The sequence below is a fragment of the Bombina bombina genome, chromosome 2 (assembly GCF_027579735.1).
Source record: "Bombina bombina isolate aBomBom1 chromosome 2, aBomBom1.pri, whole genome shotgun sequence".
Classification (NCBI taxonomy): domain Eukaryota; kingdom Metazoa; phylum Chordata; class Amphibia; order Anura; family Bombinatoridae; genus Bombina; species Bombina bombina.
In genome coordinates this window covers 306,623,702-306,643,039 of record NC_069500.1, presented here as the reverse complement: position 1 = coordinate 306,643,039, position 19,338 = coordinate 306,623,702, and the positions used below count along the sequence as shown (strand labels likewise).

At 37.7% G+C, this 19,338-nt stretch overlaps 1 protein-coding gene across 1 annotated transcript in view; it reads left to right on the top strand.

Moving 5' to 3' along the window:
• The window catches only part of LOC128648765 (alpha-aminoadipic semialdehyde dehydrogenase-like), a 283,737-nt gene that overhangs the window by 155,942 nt on the left and 108,457 nt on the right, over nt 1-19,338 (top strand).

Sequence of the window (19,338 nt, the reverse complement as noted above, 5' to 3'; positions counted from 1 at the left end):
TGGAAGATATTAGTTCTCATGCCTGCAATTTCTTTGGCTGATTTTGCAGCTGCATCAACTTTTTGGTTGGAAAATTTAGCGCAACAAGAATTGGATTCTGATTTGTCTAGCATTGTTCGCTTGCTTCAACATGCTAATCATTTTATTTGTGATGCCATTTTTGATATCATCAAAATTGATGTTAAATCTATGTCTTTAGTTATTTTAGCTAGAAGAGCTTTGTGGCTTAAATCTTGGAATGCTGACATGACTATGCTATCTTGTTCTTTCCAAGGTAATAAGTTATTTGGTTCTCAGTTGGATTCGATTAGTTCAACTGTCACTGGGGGGGAGTTTTTTTGCCTAAGGGTAAATCTAAAGCTACTAACCATTTTCGCTCCTTTCAACAAAATAAGGAACAGAAACCTAATCCTTCCCCAAAGGAATCTGTTTCCAATTGGAAACCTTCTTCAAATTGGAATAAATCCAAGCCATTTAAGAAACCAAAGTCAGCCCCCAAGTCTGCATGAAGGTGCGGCCCTCATTCCAGGGCCCCCAAAATGAATGGATTCTGAGTATTGTCTCTCAGGGGTACCGAATAGGATTCAAAGTAAGACCTCCTGTGAGAAGATATTTTCTCTCATGCATCCCAACAAATCCAGTAAAGGCTTTCCTAAAGTGTGTTTCAGACCTGGAGTTTTCAGAGGTAATCATGCCAGTTCCGTTTCAGGAACAGGGTCTGGGGTTTTATTCAAATCTATTCATTGTCCCAAAGAAAGACAATTCATTCACACCAGTTCTGGATCTGAAAATTTTGAATCGTTATGTAAGAGTGCCAACTTTCAAAATGGTGACTATAAGGACTATTCTGCCTTTTGTTCAGCAAGGGCATTATATGTCCACGATAGACTTACAGGATGCATATCTTCATTTTCCGATTCATCCAGATCATTGTCAGTTTCTGAGATTCTCTTTTCTAGACAAGCATTACCAATTTGTTGCTCTTCGTTTTGGCTTAGCGACAGCTCCAAGAATCTTTTCAAAGGTTCTTGGTGCCCTACTCTCTGTAATCAGAGAGCGGGGTATTGCGGTATTTCCTTATTTGGACGATATCTTGGTACTAGTTGAGTCTTTACGTTCTGCAGAATCTCACACAAATCAACTAGTGTTGTTTCTAAGAAAACATGGTTGGAGGATCAATTTACCAAAAAGTTCTTTGATTCCTCAGACAAGGGTCACCTTTTTAAGTTTCCAGATAGATTCAGTGTCCATGACTCTGTCTCTAACAGACACGAGACGTTTAAAATTGGTTGCAGCCTGTCGGAACCTTCAGTCTCAGTCATTCCCTTCAGTAGCTATGTGGATGGAAGTTTTAGGTCTTATGACTGCAGCATTGGACGCGATCCCCTTTGCTTGTTTTCATATGAAACCTCTCCAGCTTTGTATGCTGAACCAATGGTGCAGGGATTATACAAGGATATCACAATTAATATCCTTAAATCCCAATGTTCAACTATCTCTGACTTGGTGGTTAGATCACCATCGTATAGTTCTAGGGACTTCTTTTGTTCATCCAACCTGGACTGTGATCACAACAAATGCAAGTCTTTCAGGTTGGGGAGCTGTTTGGGGGCCTCTGACAGCACAAGGGGTTTGGAAATCTCAAGAGGCGAGATTACCAATCAATATTTTAGAACTCTGTGCTATTTTCAGGGCTCTTCAGGTTTGGCCTCTGTTGAAGAGAGAACCGTTCATTTGTTTTCAGACAGATAATATAACAACTGTGGCATATGTCTATCACCAGGGTGGGACTCACAGTCCCCAAACTATGAAAGAAGTATCCCGGATACTTGCTTGGGCGGAATCCAGCTCCTGTCTAATTTCTGCGGTTCATATCACAGGTATAGACAATTGGGAAGCGGATTATCTCAGCCGTCAGACTTTACATCCAGGGGAGTGGTCCCTCCATCCAGATGTGTTTTCTCAGGTTGTTCAGATGTGGGGTCTTCCAGAAATAGATCTGATGGCTTCTTATCTAAACAAGAAACTTCACAGGTACCTGTCCAGGTCCAGGGATTCTCAGGCGGAAGCAGTGGATGCGTTGACACGTCCTTGGTGTTATCAACCTGCTTATATTTTCCCGCCTTTAGTTCTTCTTCCAAGAGTGATCTCCAAAATCATCATGGAGCAATCGTTTGTGTTACTGGTGGCTACAGCATTGCCTCACAGGTTTTGGTATGCGGATCTTGTTCGGATGTCCAGTTGCCAACCTTGGCCACTTCCATTGAGGCCAGACCTTCTGTCTCAAGGTCTGTTTTTCCATCAGGATCTCAAATCATTAAATTTGAAGGTATGGAAATTGAATGCTTAGTCATAGAGGTTTCTCTGATTCTGTGATTAATACTATGTGGCAGGCTCGCAAATCTGTTTCTAGAAAGATTTATTATTGAGTTTGGAAGACTTACATTTTGTGGTGTTCCTCTCATAAATTCTCTTGGCATTGTTTTAGAATTCCTAGAATTTTACAGTTTCTTCAGGACGATTTGGAAAAGGGTTTGTCTGCAAGTTCCTTAAAGGGACAAATGTTTTATTTCAAAGAAAGATTGCGAAGCTTCCTGATATTCACTGTTTTGTTCACGCTTTGGTTCATATCAAGCCTGTCATTAAATCAATCTCTCCTCCTTGGAGTCTTAATTTGGTTTTGAAGGCTTCACAGTCTCCTTCATTTGAGCCTATGCATTCTTTGGACATTAAACTACTTTCTTGGAAAGTGTTGTTTCTTTTGGCCATCTCTTCTGCTAGAAGAGTTTCTGAATTATCTGCTCTCTCTTGTGAATCTCCTTTTCTGATTTTTCATCAGGATAAGGCAGTTTTGCGAACTTGATTTAAATTCTTACCGAAGGTTGCGAATTCTAACAATATTAATAGATTGTTAATAAATTGTTGTCCCTTCCTTGTGTCCTAATCCTAAGAATTCTTTAGAGATATCTTTACATTCTTTGGATGTGGTGAGAGCTCTGAAATATTATGCTGAAGCTACTAAAGATTTCAGGAATACTTCTAGTCTGTTATCTTTTCTGGTCCTAGGAAACTTTAGAAGGCTTCTGCCGTTTCCTTGGCATCGTGGTTAAAGCTTTTGATTCATCAAGCTTATTTAGAGTCGGTTCAAGCCCTGCCTCAGAGAATTACAGCTCATTCTACTAGATAAGTTTCCACTTCTTGAGCTTTTAGGAATGAAGCTTCAGTTGATCAGATTTGCAAAGCAGCAACTTGGTCTTCTTTGCATACATTTACTAAATTCTACCGTTTTGATGTATTTGCTTCTTCGGAAGCAGTTTTTAGTAGAAAAGTTCTTCAGGCAGCTGTTTCAGTTTGATTCTTCTGCCTATGTTTTAAGTTTTTTCCTTTCATTTATGAGAATAAACTTATATTTTGGGTTGTGGATTAATTTTCTTTTAGTGGAAAATGGCTGTTTCATGTAATTGGCAAGAGTCCATGATCTAGTGACGTATGGGATATACAATCCTACCAGGAGGGGCAAAGTATCCCAAACCTCAAAATGCCTATAAATACACCCCTCACCACACCCACAATTCAACTTTGCCTATGGAGGTGATGAAGTAAGTTTGTGCTAAGATTTCTACGTTGATATGCGCTTCTCAGCATTTTTTGAAGCCCGATTCCTCTCAGAGTACAGTGACTGTCAAAGACATGTGAAGGGAGTATCACCTATTGAATGCAATGGTTTTCCTCACGGGGATCTATTTCATAGATTCCCTGTTATCGGTCGTAGAGATTCATCTCCTACGTCCCTTTTCAGATCGACGATATACTCTCATATTCCATTACCTCTACTGATAACCGTTTCAGTAATGATTTGGTTATCTGCTATATGTGGATGGGTGTGTTTTGGTAAGTATGTTTTCATTACTTAAGACACTCTCAGCTATGGTTTTGCACTTTATGTATTTATATAAAGTTCTAAATATATGTATAGTACTTAAATTTGCCATGATTCAGGTTTTCAGTATATTTCCTTTTGCAGACTGTCAGTTTCATATCTTGGGAAATGCTTTTTTTATGAAAATGTATTTCTTACCTGGGGTATAGTCTCTTTTTCAAATTGACTGTCTTTTAAATTTGCGGCAGTATTAGGCTCGCAAGGGCGCAAAATGCCAAAGTTTATTGCGTCATTCTTGGTGAGAGATTTTTTGGCGCGAAGTTACGTTCATTGACGCAAATTCGTCATTTCCCGTCATTTAAGACCCCATTTTTATTTGCCTCTTGCCTTTTTCTATGTCAAAGGGCTATGCTGTTTGCATTTTTTCCCATTCCTGAATCTGCCATATAAGGAAATTGATAATTTTGTTTTATATGATGTTTTTTTCTCTTACATTTGCAAGATGTCTCAATCTGATCCTGTCTCAGAATTCACTGTTGGATCCCAGCTGCCTGAAAACAGTTCTACCAAAGCTAAGTGCATTTGTTGTAAACTTGTGGAGATTATACCTCCAGCTGTGGTTTGTAATAGTTGTCATGATAAACTTTTACATGCAGAAAATGTATCTATCAGTAGTAGTTCATTACCTGTTGCTGTTCCATCAACATCTAATGTACAAGATATACCTGTAAATTTAAAAGAATTTATTTCTGATTCTATTCAGAAGGCTTTGTCTGCCATCCCGCCGTCTAAGAAACGTAAAAGGTCTTTTAAAACCTCTCATAGAGTTGATGAAATTTCAAATGACCGGCAACATACTGATTTATCCTTCTCTGATGAGGATCTATCTGATTCAGAAGATCCTGCCTCAGATATTGACACTGACAAGTCCTCTTATTTATTTAAAATGGAGTATATTTGTTCTTTATTAAAGGTAGTGTTGATTACATTGGATATGGAGGAAACTAGTCCTCTTGATATTAAAACTAGTAAACGTTTAAATTCTGTTTATAAACCTCCTGTGGTTATTCCAGAGGTTTTTCCAGTTCCTGATGCTATTTCTGATATGATTTCTAAAGAATGGAATAGGCCTGGTACTACTTTTATTCCTTCTTCAAGGTTTAAAAAAATTGTATCCTTTGCCAGCAGTTAGATTGGAGTTTTGGGAAAAGATCCCCAAAGTTGATGGGGCTATCTCCACTTTTGCTAAACGTACTACTATTCCTGCGGAAGTTAGTACTTCTTTTAAAGATCCTTTAGATAGGAAACTTGAATCTTATCTAAGGAAGGCTTATTTATATTCGGGTCATCTTCTTAGGCCTGCAATTTCTTTGGCTGATGTTGCAGCTGCTTCAACTTTTTGGTTGGAAACTTTAGCGCAACAAGTATCAGATCATGATTTGTCTAGCATTGTTAAGTTGATTCAACATGCAAATAATTTCAGTTGTGATGCCATTTTTTATATAATCAAAATTGATGTTAGATATATGTCTTTAGCTATTTTAGCTAGAAGAGCTTTGTGGCTTAAATCTTGGAATGCTGATATGACTTCTAAATCCAGATTGCATTCTCTTTCTTTCCAAGGTAATAAATTATTTGGTTCTCAGTTGGATTCAATAATTTCAACTGTCACTGGGGGAAAGGGAGTTTTTTAAAAAACCTAAAGGTAAATCTAAAGCTTCTAACCATTTTTGTTCCTTTCGACACAATAAGGAACAGAAATCTAATCCTTCCCCAAGGGAATCTGTTTCCAATTGGAAGCCTTCCTCAAATTGGAATAAATCCAAGCCTTTAAAGAGATCAAAGCCAGCCCCCAAGCCCGCATGAAGGTGCGGCCCTCATTCTAGCTCAGCTGGTAGGGGGCAGATTAAAATTATTCAAAGATGTTTGGATCAGTTTGGTCCAAAATCATTGGATTCAGAGTATTGTCTCTCAGAGGTACAGAATAGGATTCAGAGTAAGACCACCTGTGAGAAGATTTTTTCTCTCACGCATTCCAGCGAACCCAGATCACCATCGTATAATTTTAGGCCTCTTTCGTTCGTCCAACCTGGACTGTGATCACAACAGATGCGAGTCTTTCAGGTTGGGGAGCTGTTTGGGGATCTCTGACAGCACAAGGGGTTTGGAAATCTCAAGAGGCGAGATTACCAATCAATATTTTGGAACTCCGTGCAATTCTCAGGGCTCTTCAGTTTTGGCCTCTGTTAAAGAGAGAACCGTTCATTTGTTTTCAGACAGACAATATCAAAACTGTGGCATATGTCAATCAACAGGGTGGGACTTACAGTCCTCAAGCTATGAAAGAAGTATCTTGACTTTACATCCGGGAGAATGGTCTCTTCACCTAGATGTGTTTTCTAAAATTGTTCAGATGTGGGGTCTTCCAGAAATAGATCTTATGGCTTCTCATCTAAACAAGAAACTTCCCAGGTACCTGTCCAGGTCCAGGGATCCTCAGGCGGAAGCAGTGGATGCGTTGACACTTCCTTGGTGCTATCAACCTGCTTATGTTTTCCCGCCTCTAGTTCTTCCAAGAGTGATCTCCAAAATCATCATGGAGCAATCGTTTGTGCTGCTGGTGGCTCCAGCATGGCCTTACAGGTTTTGGTATGCGGATCTTGTTCGTATGTCCAGTTGCCAACCTTGGCCACTTCCATTAAGGCCAGACCTTCTTTCTCAAGGTCCATTTTTCCATCAGGATCTCAAGTCATTAAATTTGAAGGTATGGAAATTGAACGCTTAGTGTTTAGTCATAGAGGTTTCTCTGACTCAGTGATTAATACTATGTTGCAGGCTCGTAAATCTGTTTCTAGAAAGATTTATTATCGAGTTTGGAAGACTTATATTTCATGGTGTTCTTCTCATAAATTCTCCTGGCATTCTTTTAGAATTCCTAGAATTTTACAGTTTCTTCAAGATGGTTTGGATAAAGGTTTGTCTGCAAGTTCCTTAAAAGGACAAATCTCTGCTCTTTCTGTTTTATTCCACAGGAAAATTGCTAAACTTCCTGATATTCATTGTTTTGTACAGGCTTTGGTTAGTATCAAGCCTTTCATTAAATTAATCTCTCCTCCTTGGAGTCTTTATTTGGTTTTGAAGGATTTGCAGGATCCTCCATTTCAGCCTATGCATTCTTTGGACATTAAACTACTTTCCTGGAAAGTGTTGTTCCTTTTGGCCATCTCTTCTGTTAGAAGAGTTTCTGAATTATCCGCTCTCTCTTGTGATTCTCCTTTTCTGGTTTCTCATCAGGATAAGGCAGTTTTGCGGACTTCATTTAATTTCTTACCTAAGGTTGTGAATTCTAACAACATTAATAGAGAAATTGTTGTCCCTTCTTTGTGTCCTTATCCCAAGAATTCTTTGGAGAGATCTTTACGTTCTTTGGATGTGGTGAGAGCTCTGAAATATTATGTTGAAGCCACTAAAGATTTTAGGAAGACGTCTTGTCTGTTCGTTTTCTTTTCTGGTTCCAGGAAAGGTCAGAGGGCTTCTGCCGTTTCTTTGGCATCTTGGTTAAAGCTTTTGATTCATCAAGCTTATTTAGAGTCGGGTAAAGCTCATTCTACTAGATCAGTTTCCACTTCTTGGGTTTTTAAGAATGAAGCTATGGTTGATCAGATTTGCAAAGCAGCATCTTGGTCTTCTTTGCATACATTTTCTAAATTCTACCATTTTGATGTGTTTGCTTCTTCGGAAGCAGTTTTTGGTAGGAAAGTTCTTCGGGCAGCTGTTTCAGTTTGATTCTTCTGCTTATGATTTTATTTTTTATTTTTTGAGAATAAACTTATATTTGGGTTTTGGATTTATTTTTTTCAGCGAGATTGCTGTTTTTATTTTGTCCCTCCCTCTCTATTGACTCTTGCGTGGAGTTCCACATCTTGGGTATTGCTATCCCATATGTCACTAGCTCATGGACTCTTGCCAATTACATGAAAGAAAACATAATTTATGTAACAACTTACCTGATAAATTAATTTCTTTTATATTGGCAAGAGTCCATGAGGCCCACCCTTTTTATGGTGGTTATGATTTTCTTTGTATAAAGCACAAATTCCTTTGTTGATGCTTTTTACTCCTTTCTTTTTCACCCCACTACTTGGCTATTCGTTAAACTGAATTGTGGGTGTGGTGAGGGGTGTATTTATAGGCATTTTGAGGTTTGGGAAACTTTGCCCCTCCTGGTAGGATTGATATCCCATACGTCACTAGGTCATGGACTCTTGCCAATATGAAAGAAATTAATTTATCAGGTAAGTTCTTACATAAATTATGTTTTATATATATATATTCCAAATAAAGTAGGCACTCTCCGTTTACATTCGCAAATAAGTGACGTTTCGGGGTTTCACCCCCGTCCTCAGACTTACCGCGAAACGTCACTTATTGCAAAGTAAAAATTTGTGAATGTAAACGGAGAGTGCCTACTTTATTTGGAATATTTGATTTGTTGCTGAGCACCCCGGACAGGAGTTGTGAGTGCTAAACCAGAAGGAATTTTATATATATATATATATATATATAAATATATATATATATATATATATATATATATATATAATATATATAGTGTGTATATGTGTGTGTGAGTGTATGTATATATATATATATATATATATATATATATATATATATATATATATATATATATATATGTAAACGATAAAGAAGGGATCCAGGCGTAATCAAAAGTCCATTAAAAAGAATCTTTATTTCATCAAATTAAAAGATATATAGGCTTGAAACCAGATCTGCCAATAGGTTTAAAAGTAATCACCTAGTCTTACATGTTTCAGCCTCCACGGCCGTAATCATAGACATACTCCCCTACCATATGGGAGGTGTTTTTATAGGGCTATCCTCCACCCAATTAAAAACAATACTAATTAACCCATTTGTTTCCACTTAAATATAATGATACAAACATTTAAATCTAATGCAATATGAATACAAAATGCAGTTAGTAATTACATTTGGTGTCATTGGCAATTTTACATTTCTATTAGCATATGGTATTTACAATTTCCCTTAGTGGTGAGAAGTGTTAAAGTATTAAAAGTAATAAACTAATGAACAAAGCAAAAAAAAAAAAAAAAAAAAACAACAACAAAAAACAAACAAAAAACAACAGTGACACATTGAGCAAAAAGTAAATGAAGCAAAAAAGCAAAAGACACATCAAGGTGAAAGATATAATATATATATATATATATATATATAGAATATACATAAAAACATATATAAAATATATATAAAATATACACAAAATATATATAATGATGATAGGGAGCAGTCAGAAATGGTAAAGTAACGATGTAATCATTATTACTAAGGTTTGTTAAATAGCTAAAATATAGAGAGTGTGGCTGTAACTGACAAAATCATTAAATGATATTCAGTTATTTTCCAGCCAAACACTATTTATACCATGTTAGAAAAATAAATAAAATACATATGGCTATTATTTGTTTACAGACATACCATTTCCATGTATACAATGCTTAAACTGTCTGTTATAGCCATCCGTAATTTAAGAATACATGTATTATATTTTCATAGGTATAATAAATCTATACAAAGCCAAAATTTTAATATTTAATATTTAATACCTTATCTTGTTGACTATATCCCTAAAAACCTTGAGATCTTCAAAAGGATAGAGAATTCTGGAGAGGCAGGGGAACCTAGAGGGTCATATGACCTGACCCACAAGCTTACTCCCAATAATTAATCACATCAAATTGTGAATTAAAGCCTTCAGGAACCAAAGTTTTTAGCTTGTGGATCCAATATATCTCCTGTCTCTCCAGAATCCTTAGCTTACTACCACCTCTACGGGGCACTCTAATGCTTTCAATGGCATTCCATTTGAAGTGTTGTACCTCTTTGTTGTGTTCATGTATAAAGTGTCTTGATAAGGCTGAACATTCAACCTCATGTGATATGTAGCCCAAATGTTCTTTTATTCGGGAGCGTACATCTTGTGTTGTTAGACCAATATATTGTCTCTTGTGCTGAGTGCACTCCACTAGATAAATCACATAGGTGGAGGTACATTTAACACAACCTCTTGTCAAAAAGGTTTCATTAGTGACACAAGAGGTAAAGTTATTGCCCTGCTTTATGTACATACAGGACTTGCAGCGTGATACGCCACATTTATAGGTTCCTCCAACCTCTAACCAAGAACTTCGTGGTTCAGTTTCTGGCAACATGCTCGGTGATAGCATGTTTCCAATCGTAATATTCTTTGAGTATACAAAGTCACAGCCTTGTTGAACAATTTCTTTAAGGTCATCATCACCATATAAAATGGGCAAATACTTTTTAATGATGTTGCACACTCCAGAATATTGATTGGAGAATTTTGTGACAAATCTTAAGCTTTTTCTTGCACTCCCTTGTTTTTTGCTTTTAAACAGAGAATTTATGTCCATGTTTTCCACACCTCTATACACTGAGTTGATCATCCCCAAGTTGTAGCCTCTATCAATGAATCTTTGTTTCAAGTCAACTGACTCTGACTCTTTATATACATGTTGAGGATGCCCACTGTTCGCATGTAATAAACTATTACCTGCTATCTCCTTACGATGTAGGAATGTGGTAACATCTTTAGTTTGGGGTACTGCTCTCAATATTAGATCTAGAAAGACGATCTCCGACTTGTGCCAGCAATGGGTGAACTCCAAGCCCTTGTCATTAGAGTTCAAATAATCCATAAAACATTGAATGGACTGTTCATCCCCATGCCACACAAGTAGGAGATCATCAATGAACCTCCTGTAAAAATGAATATGTTTAATAAAGGGATTACCATCCGCAAAGACGTGGAACAGCTCCCACCAACCCATAAACAGGTTGGCATAGGAGGGGGCAAACTTAGCCCCCATAGCTGTTCCACGTCTCTGCAGATAGAAATCTCCCTCAAACATAAAAAAATTGTGACTCAAAAGAAATTCAACCACGCGGACAATATAGGATTTGAACTCATCCCTGAGATCGGTATAGGAATTGAGAAAAAAGGCAATTGCCTCAAGACCTTTACTATGCTGTATGGCCGAATAGAGAGAAACAACATCTATAGTCAGCCATACACATCCAGGTTGCCATTTCAGATTCTCAGTCAGTCTCAAAACATGAGAAGTGTCCCTAATGTAGCTGGGAAGTTTGTTTACGAGTGGCTGCAAATACATGTCCAGCCACTCAGAGACTGGTTCAAGTAATGAACCTATCCCAGCTACAATCGGACGACCTCTTACATTTTGTAAGCCTTTGTGCACCTTTGGAAGGTGGTGAAAGATAGGCAAGATAGGGTCACTAACATTCAGACCCATAGCTGTTTTCCTATTAATAATGCCTATCTCAACACCATCGTCCAAAAGCGACAATAATTCTTTTTGGAATCTGGCAGTTGGATTGTTGCTCAGACTTAAATATACATTGCAATCATCCAATTGACGACGTGCCTCAGATATGTAGGAGCACCTGTCCATAACCACTATGCTCCCACCTTTATATGAGTTACGTATTACAATGTGTTTATTAGACTGGAGAGACTTGATAGCACATTTTTCCTTATATGTAAGGTTAGATTTAACATCTGATCCCTCTTGTGAAAGAGTATTCAGATCTTCAAGTACTCTCTTGTGGAAAAGTTCAAGTTGTTTACCTCTAGATTGAATCGGGTAAAAGTTGGATTTACTTTTTATTGTTAAACCTCCCACATTAGTGTAAGGAATATCAGGAATACCATCACTATTCAATGATCTCAAGGTTAACAAATCACAAGTATCCTCAAAGTTAAGTAAGTCAATGTCCCCCAGACCACTCTCTCGTGTACCTCTGTCCATTTGATTTGTACCATCCTTATAGAATTTCTTTAGAGTAAGTGACCTTACAAACTTATTTACATCGAGAATGGTCTGGAAGAGATTGAAATCCCTACTAGGACAAAAATTCAGACCCAAATTTAGGACCTTGTTTTCAATTTCACTAAGTTCATAGGATGAGATGTTAATCACCCCTTTGTCTCTTACTTTTGAGCTATTATATTTCTCAATAGGTATTTGCCCTTCCCTCTTATGGGTAGTGATTGGGCTGTAATCAGTCCCCCTCCTTCTCCTTGATTCGTGTCCCTGTGAAAATCCTGCTTTTCAGCATTTTGTGTATGTTGTGTATCTACTTGCTTTTTATTCACTAGAATAGGTTTTATACTGTTGTGCTGTTTAGCTTTGTGAGTATTTTGTAATTTTGATCTGGCCCCCTGTTGCTCAATTTGAGCTTGATTCTCAATTACTGACACCTGACTATTTGATATTGTCTCAGTTTGCTCAACTATATTAGTATTACACCCAGGATCTGAGTCTCCACTCTCTTCATATGAGCTAGAAAAAGCCGATAATGATCCATCATCATCAGTTGTCTCTGGCTCAGTATCTGAAAAAGTTACTTTACGGTTACCCTTAGCTTTTTTGTTGTGTCTCTTGTGCTTATTTTTATTTTTGTTTTTAGCCTTATTTGGCTTACTGGTATCCTCATCTTGTTCCTCTGCATCTCTCACAGAGGATTGATTTTTCTTAGAACCATACCTTCTACGATTTCTCCTATGCCAAATAAACACCTGATCATTTTGATAATCATTCTTATCTCTTATATATTTGGTGTGTTTAGTTTGTATAATCTGGCTCTTACTGGACTGAACAGTGTCTTGTAATGTCTTGTCTAGAATGCCATAGCCTTCTATTTCCTTGAACTTATTCAATTCCAACTGTATACACTCTATCTGTTGTCTAACTAGAGTAAGCTGTTGTGTCTTATACTTAATCAGTAAATACATGAGGCGTAAAGAGCATTCAGACAAGACCTCATTCCACTCTCTAATAAAGGTATCATCTGAGACATCAAAAGTAGGGAACTTGAGTACTCTTAAACCCCTAGGTATCATTTTAAGAATACTATATTTGTTCAAAGTCCAAGTGTCCAATTTCAACCTCTGTTCCTTTAAGCATAATATTTCCATTTGCATAAAGAGGTCACTTAGTTGTACATTAGGGCCTTCTAAACCAAAAAGATCTTCCAACTCCAGACCTTGTAAATCCAAATCATCAATCTTAGCTAATGAAAAATAATTACCAGTCATATTGCACGTGTTAGTGGTAGGCAGTTCTGATTCAATTATTTGTGACATCATATATACACTGACAATTCAGTAGTTGTATATTGTCCCAGAAACAAAATATTTTATCTACCACTGCTGTACTTTAACAAAAGGATAGAGGGTTAATGAAACGAAGCAAGAAGAAAAAGTTCCTTTGTTAGTGCTGCATGTGATAGAAACTGCTCAACTTCACATAGAGCAATTATATTTAGCAGGGGATTCATGAAAAACGCAATCAAAGTTCCTGTTATTAAGGAGTTGAACACACACACACTGTCAGCCAGTTCATGGAGGTAAATAAGCGAAAAAGCAAGCAAATTGCTGGCAACAGTCAAGAGAAGGAGGTAAATACTTCAGGTGTACAACCGGATGCTTATACTCACTACTCCCGGGTAGCTATTTGATTCAGCATACCCTCCGTGATATAGCCCTTACACTCGCTTGCAATCCTCCTAAAGAGAAACTGTGCTGCCTCGAAACTCGCTTCCCAATCCTCCACTCCACAATCGCGGAAACGGCTGCGACTGTGTGCCTGTTGTGTCCGTCTGAAGTTTGATGTCCACACGTATCAGTGTGTTAACGTCGGGACGTAGCGTAGCACTCCCCCATGCGTGCTGGGACTATGATGTCATCTGCATACGCCGCAGACCAAAGAAGGAAGTCCCCCAACTCCTTGGTAATATGTAAACGATAAAGAAGGGATCCAGGCGTAATCAAAAGTCCATTAAAAAGAATCTTTATTTCGTCAAATTAAAAGATATATAGGCTTGAAACCAGATCTGCCAATAGGTTTAAAACTAATCACCTAGTCTTACATGTTTCAGCCTCCACGGCCGTAATCATAGACATACTCCCCTACCATATGGGAGGTGTTTTTATAGGGCTATCCTCCACCCAATTAAAAACAATACTAATTAACCCATTTGTTTCCACTTAAGTATAATGATACAAACATTTAAATCTAATGCAATATGAATACAAAATGCAGTTAGTAATTACATTAATAAACTTATATTTGGGTTTTGGATTTATTTTTTTTCAGCGAGATTGCTGTTTTTATTTTGTCCCTCCCTCTCTATTGACTCTTGCGTGGAGTTCCACATCTTGGGTATTGCTATCCCATATGTCACTAGCTCATGGACTCTTGCCAATTACATGAAAGAAAACATAATTTATGTAACAACTTACCTGATAAATTAATTTCTTTTATATTGGCAGGAGTCCATGAGGCCCACCCTTTTTATGGTGGTTATGATTTTCTTTGTATAAAGCACAAATTCCTTTGTTGATGCTTTTTACTCCTTTCTTTTTCACCCCACTACTTGGCTATTCATTAAACTGAATTGTGGGTGTGGTGAGGGGTGTATTTATAGGCATTTTGAGGTTTGGGAAACTTTGCCCCTCCTGGTAGGATTGATATCCCATACGTCACTAGGTCATGGACTCTTGCCAATATGAAAGAAATTAATTTATCAGGTAAGTTCTTACATAAATTATGTTTTATATATATATATATTCCAAATAAAGTAGGCACTCTCCGTTTACATTCGCAAATAAGTGACGTTTCGGGGTTTCACCCCCGTCCTCAGACTTACCGCGAAACGTCACTTATTGCACAGTAAAAATTTGTGAATGTAAACGGAGAGTGCCTACTTTATTTGGAATATTTGATTTGTTGCTGAGCACCCCGGACAGGAGTTGTGAGTGCTAAACCAGAAGGAATTTTATAAATATATATATATATAATATATATAGTGTGTATATGTGTGTGTGAGTGTATGTGTATATATATATATATATATATATATAATCTCCTCCCATGTGTATTTGCAACATGATAAAACATATTTATGCAATATTCATATTTAATAAATATTTTAACTATGTATTTACTGTAAATCTTTCACAATTGCTAATGCAAATATGCTATGATGTTTGTGCGATGGGTGTTTGTTTTTCAACAATTTCTTCCCCCCATATACTTCTATGGGGAATGCGAGAATGCAATGGCTATTGGGGAATACATGCACACGCACGTGAATTCTTAAATTGGTATTACAAGTTCCAAAAAAAAAAATAGAATAGAGTGAAAAATCTAACGCAACCACTAGTAATCTAGCCATAAGAATGAAATGTTACTCAAGTTTATACAAAGTATAACAAGCAAACTTGTTTATCACATTTTTGTTTACTTTTACATTATTTTTGTTCTGATATTTATTTATTAGAATGCCTCTAAATTATTTTAATAAAGCGTGCAGGGTGGATTTTATTGAAATCAAATTGATTTAAATTATGATTTAAATCACTAGCAGTAAGACTTGATTTTAAATCAATTTAAATCATGTGTTTGGTTTTTTTTTTGTGTTTTTTTTTTTTTATATATGGTGGTATCAAATATACCAAAATGTGCTTAGATCAATACCTTAGGTTGTCTACTTTAAAAATGTATATAGTTTTCATGTGTAAATTAAAAAATCAAAAACTCTCTTTCTGTTTAAACAGTGTTAGCAAAAATGATAAAAATTATCCGATACTTAGTTTGGGCAAGTTTTTGTAACCTTGATTAATTTAAATTTGATTTTAATTTTTTCCATTAGGGGATCTTGGCATGAATACATGTGCATTTATTTTAGTAGAGGCTCATGGTGTGTCCCTATGTGCTCATCAAAGCTGTATATCTATACCCAAAGGCCCTTATTTATGTAACAATCCCTTGTTTGACTATAGTGTTTAGAACAAAACACACACACTTGTTTACAACATTGTATATTAAAATTAAATGAAAATGTACATAACCTGGCGACTCCAAGTCTGATATTTCTAGTTTTTGTTTTGTTTTGTTTTTTCTGCCTAATACAATTAAGAAAATATGGATAAGTTATCTAAAAATAAGAAGAAATTAAATATCCTTTCCAATTCCGAAGGCTCTGCATACTAATATATTCAAATTCACCCAAAGGTGATTCTGTGCATATAGCCTTTTAGATTTATAATCTAACACCTAAGATATTTAATTAAAGAGGTTTTAATCACCTTAGGCATACCTGATTCATCTTTCAAGGATGGATAGGTAGTTACAGGGATACCTGAGAGAGGTTTTCCTCCAGGGAGGTTTACTTTTCCAGCCAGCTGTAGGTATTGTGGCTGGGGCCGCTACATTCTGTTGCAACTCTTTGTCTGAATTGATCTTGGTAGAATCTCCATTGGAGAATATCCAGGACCGCATTCATGTTTTAAAGACGTTGAAGGGTAAATCCTTATTTGTCCCAGGCTTAGATTCTATCATTTTTACTGTCACTGGTGAAAAGGGTGCTTCTCTGCCTCGGGATAAGAAATCAGACCAAAGAGACATTCTTTTTCGCTCCTTTCATCTGAGACGTCCAAGAGTACCTGGAAACCAAACCTGGTGAAGAACAAGAAGTTGACCACTAAAACCATGTCAAGTAGGGGGCAGATTATCTCTGTTTCAGGGGTTTTGGTCTCAGTCCATTCGGGATCCTTGGGTTCTGGACATCGTTTCTCAGGGATACAAAATAGGTTTCCGATCTCGCACCCAAGAGGCAGGTTTCTCCTATCAAGGATCTCTGGAAGTTGGAAAAATAGCTTTCCTTCAGTGTCTAGACTATCTGGTATCTATGGGAGTTATTGTTCATATGCCGCAAGCAGAGAGGGTAAAAGGGTTTTATTCAAACCTTTTCATTGTTCCCAAAAAGGAAGGGAACCTTTTGCCCCATCTTAGACCTGAAGTGCCTCAACAAATTTTTATAGGTTCCTGCTTTCAAAATAGAAACTATCAGATCCATTCTTCCTCTTGTGCAGGAAGGTCTATTCATGACTACCATAGATCTGAAGGATGCATACCTTCATATTCCAATACACTGAGATCATTACCAATATCTACGCCTTGCTTTCCTTGACAAGCATTACCAATTCAAAGCTCTCCCATTCGGTTTAGCCATTCGGTTTAGGTACTGGGGGCCCTTCTAGCTGTAGTCAGATTACAAGGCATTACTGTGGCACCATACGGGGACAACATTTGGTTCAGGTGCCATCTTTACATTTAGCGACATCTCACACAGAGAATTTACACTGGTATCTTCAGATGCATGGGTGGTGGAAGTTAAATTTGAAAAAGTGAACTTTCTAGGGTTCATCATAGACTCTATGAGCATGAGAGGCTTCAGACCAACTCAGGGAGAAGCTTCAGACTGCCTATCGTCTTCTTCAATCTACCCCTCTGCATTCTGTAGCTTAATGCATGGAGGTGGTAGACCTGATGATAGCAGCTTCGGATGCTTTTCCTTTTGCCCAATTCCATCTGAGACCTCTACAGTTATGTATGCACAAGCAATGGAATGGGAATCATTTAGATCTGTCTCAGGTAATATCTCTGGATCCAGAGACTAGAGATTCTCTCTTTTGGTGGCTGTCTCAGGAACCCATTCACCAGGGCATGTGCTTCCTATGCCCATTCTCCAGGGCATGTGCTTCCTATGCCCATCCTGGGCAATTATAACAGAGGTGAGTTTGACAGGATGGGGTGCTTTGTGGGGCTCTCGGAGAGCTCAGGGAATTTGGCGGTCAGAGGAAACAACTTTTCCAATCAAAGTACTGGAGCTGCAGGCCATTTTCAATGCACTACTGTCGTGGCCACAATTACGTTCTGTCCGTTATATTCAATTTCAATAGGATAACATCACTACTGTAGCTTATATCAACCACCAGGGCAGAACTATCAGCTCTCTGGCAATGCTGGAAGTGACTCGCATTCTTCATTGGGTGGAGACATATCAATGGAAAATTTCAGCCATCCACATCCCAGGTATGGAGAACTGGGGGGTGGACTTTCTGACTCTTTACTCTCGGTGATGGTTTCCAATTGTTCTACTCCCACGAGTAATAGCTTGAATCAAACTGGAGGGAGTTTCATCAATTCTGTTATCTCCTGCATGGCCACGCAGGACTTGGCATGCAGAGCTTGTGAGAATGTCATCTGCTCCTCCATGGCGGCTTGCTCAGAGACCGGACTTTCTGGCTCAAGGTCCAATCTTGATTCTCTGAGACTGACTGCATGGAGATTGAACTAATGCTTTTGTCAAAGAGAAGTTTGTCTGAGGCTGTGATTGGTACTCTGATTCAGGCATGTAAGCCTGTTACCAGAGGCATTTTACCTTAAGGTGTGGTGGACTTATCTGTCTTTGTACATTGAACGTGGGTTTTCTTGGCACAGAATGAAGATTCTGCATGGTCTTTTGTTCCTGCAGGATGGAGAGGGAGAGAGGGCCTATCAGCTAGTTCTTTTAAAGGCTAGATATCTGTTCTTTCTGTATTGTTGCATAAAAAGTTGGCTTGTTTGTCAGATGCTCACTCGTTTGTTCAAGCTTTATCTAGCATTAGATCTGTTTTCAAACCTATTGCTCCTCTATGGAGCCTTAGTTTTGTTTTTAGAGTTCTATAGCAGGCTCCATTTGAGCCTATGCATTCTATAAATATTAAGTTATTATCTTGGAAAGTCTTGTTCCGGTTAGCAATCTCCTTTGCTCTGAGAGTTTCAGAATTGTGTTCAGCCTTCTCTGGTATTCCATTCGGATAAGGCTGTTCTTTGGACAACGACAGGGTTTTTACCTAAGGTAGTTTCAAATTATAATATCAATAAGGAGATTGTTGTTCTGTCTTTGTCCCAAACCACCTTCCTCCAACAAAAGGTTATTACATAATCTGGATGTTGTTAGAGCTTTCAGGTTTTATCTTCATGCTACTGAGGAATTTTGTCAATCATCTTCCTTGTTTATTCTGTTTTCTGGTAAGCACAAGGGTCAGAAGGCCACAGCTCTTACTCTATCCTTTTGGCTCAGAAGTCTAATTTGCGTGGCAGTCGGGTCAGCCGCTCCATCCCGGATTTCAGCACATTCTACCCGTGCAGTGTCTACTACTTGGGCCTACAAAAATGTGGCTTCAATAAACAGATCCGCAAGACGGCTACCTGGTTGTCTTCATTGCATACTTTCACAAAATGTAAATAATTTGATGTTTTTGCCTCCGTTGAGGCTTCCTTTGGGAGAAAGGTTCTTCAGGTGGTGGTGTCTAGTACTTAAGGACTGCCTTACCTACCTTTCCCTCCCTAAATTTTTCGTGGACTCCAAAGGTTAGAGGTATTGGTTTCCCATATGTTATGAATAGGAATTTGTGGACTCTCACTGCCATTAGAAATAAAATATAATTTAGGCTTACTTGATAAATTCTTTTCTTTCTT